The sequence below is a fragment of the Propithecus coquereli genome, unplaced genomic scaffold, assembly GCF_000956105.1.
Source record: "Propithecus coquereli isolate 6110/MARCELLA unplaced genomic scaffold, Pcoq_1.0 Scaffold10, whole genome shotgun sequence".
In the NCBI taxonomy this organism is placed as follows: Eukaryota; Metazoa; Chordata; class Mammalia; order Primates; family Indriidae; genus Propithecus; species Propithecus coquereli.
The window spans coordinates 1463698-1466394 of record NW_012133858.1 but is presented as its reverse complement, the minus strand read 5'-3'; the positions used below and the strand labels follow the sequence as shown (position 1 = coordinate 1466394).

The following is a 2697-nucleotide window of genomic DNA, read 5'->3' as shown; positions in this document are numbered from 1 at the left end:
CACAGCTTGATATTTAAGAATCAATTTGCCAGTTTTCTCTCTGCTGTTTTTCTTAACTTCCCCCTCACCTCAACCCTCCTTCCATAATCCCCTTTGATTGGGACTTAAGGTTACAATAGATTCCTCTGCAGAAGGTCTTTTGGTAACATGTTCATGGGCAAACCTCAAGTGAGGGAAATTATTTGTATAAGATTATACAGTTAGTAGCAAAGGTGGCTAAGACCCAAACCTTCTGAATGCTCAGCTAAACTTTCTCCCTAGCCTTGGTGTTCCCCACCAACCTGATAGTTAGCACACCCCTGGGGCAAAATGGCAAAAGATGTGCCTCTCCCATGGAAGGGTTGAGGGAGAAGGAACAGGCAAAGTTCACTCCATTTGCCCTTCTCATGAGAATTTTACTTTCAGTGGACTCTCTAGCTCTGTCCTCTTAGTAACCTGATAAGGGAGTGTGTGTCACCTGTTACTAAGCAACTTTAACTACTTAAAGTAAAAATGACCCCTGATTGGTAAATTGCATCTGGACTGGGAGGATTATAAACTATGATTAATACCTAATAGGGAACTGTAGCTTCAAGTTTCTGTGAGTGTGTTGACTTTTGTAACTGGGCAAATCCATTGTGGGGACCGTGGAAGCTATGCCTTGGAATTATTACAACAGATTCTGGCCCCTGGGGTATGAGGCTTTCAATCCAGGGCAGCTCCTGTACCCACTCAATGTGAATGTCTTTTCCTTGTACCTGAGCTCTGTAACCTGGGGGCTAAGAAAATAGCTATGTGTTCTGTGTGTATATGGCAAGGGCTCCTACAGGAAGAGAAATGTCTGAGGTTCCCCTGCTGGAAGCTGTGTTTCCTGTCTTATATCTTTCTAAGTGGATTATGCCAAATATGGCCTATGTTAGTCTCGTGAGTGTGAATATTTAGCTGAGCCTAAGACCAAGCCCTGGTGAGCATTACAGAAGGCGTCTGGGCTAGAGTTGGGCAGACTCTGTGTCTTGTGCTGTGCTTACCACCAGCACAATGCATTCTAATTCTGTAAGGACAAGCTTTTTTAATAATGCTGACACAGTCTGTAGCTTTATTTATGATGGGGTACAATCCCTGCTAAAAGAACCCATACAAATAATCTGGAGTCCCATTTTCTGGATCACAAGAATGCAACTGCTGTAATTATCTACTCTAATTTTCTGATAATTTTGATAGTAGATGCTACAACCTAGATGAAATGTGCCAATTTCAAGTACTTCATTTTCTCAAACAATAAACAATCTTTTTGCATTTTCACAATGCTGCTTTTTCTCCTCTCTCTCTGCTTCCTTCCAGATGGAAAATTAAACTCACCTTAGCTGTTTTCCTCATTGTGAGTTTCTTTCCCAGATAAGATGTCAGCGTCTGAGACCTCTTCTTGCTGTTGCTCAGTTACTCTCTTTTGGAGCATGGCTTCCGTGTGCCTATGGATGATCTGATGGGCTGCAATAATATGTTTCCGCTGTGCGTGCCTCACTGTGCCAAAGTGACAGAAGAATTTTTATTCCGAAAGTCTGAATGAAACCATTCCCAAATGTTTTCAAGAGGGTACTGATAGGAATGACAATTTTGCAAACTCCATTATTTTCTGACTTAGGACTGATTGGGTTAAATAAAAGTTACCTGTTCTCTTCTTTAGAAGGACACCTCCTAGAGGCAAACCAAACCCAAGTCTTACTTCTTGCTGCTCCCTCTGTTCCCACTTTTTAGTTCCGCCCATCACTGCTCCCTACCAGGCTGGCTTCCAGCCCCCTCCTCAGCAGCTGCCCGGCCTGCAGTGCCTGCACTCCAATTCCTACCCTTGTTACAAAGCCCAGCTCAAGTCCCAGCTCCTCCAGGAAGCTCCTCCTCTGATTCTGTCAACCCATATTTACCTCTTAAGGACACTTGTGTTTGTACCAACCCATTCAGCATTAAAGCATTCATGTGAGTTATATTTTGTTTTCTACCTAGATTGTAAATGACTAAAAAATAAAGGCCTTGTCTCATACTTCCAATACGGAGGGCACTTGTTGATGGATGATGAGTTTCTGAGCTCATGGCTTTAGAATGCGGCCCTAGCTCCAAATTCTAAGAATATTATTGAGGCTTAGTAAAGAAAATACTTAGTAAAGAAAATACTAAGCATCTAAGCCCTATGGAAAAGAGTGATGATAATGATGATGATGATGATGATGATGATGATGTTAGCAGTTAGCATTTATCCTTGCTTTGTGCCAGGCACTGTTTTAAACAGTTGATGTATAATTATTCATTTAATCCTCCTACAATCCTAAAATAGAGTATTATTAATATCCTCATTTGCAGAAGAAGAAACATAGACACAGAGAGGTTGCATAATTTACCCAAAGCCATACAGCTAGTAAAGGACAGTAAGAGGTACTGTGGGTTCTTTGCTATTCCCTATCAGCTAGTGTACACAGGGTAATTCACACAGCAGCTGTTAGCACTTCACAGCAGTATGGCTGAAACAGTGCAGGCTTTGGATATTTTCAAGTTTGCAAGTTGTGTCCAAGCACTAATTTCCTTAACTGAAAAATGAGAATACACTTACAGCTGTTGTAAGAAATCACGATAATGTACATTTTAAAATGCTTAGTGCACTGATTGGGATTTAGCATGCATTTAAAATTTGGCAGTTACTGTTATCGTATATCCATAGACAGGCCTTTT

The 2697-nt window shown here is 41.3% G+C and overlaps 1 protein-coding gene across 1 annotated transcript in view; it reads right to left on the bottom strand.

The window, feature by feature from the left end:
• MAATS1 (MYCBP-associated, testis expressed 1) overlaps positions 1 to 2697 on the bottom strand; it is a 125470-nt gene that overhangs the window by 59954 nt on the left and 62819 nt on the right. The window lies entirely within an intron of this gene.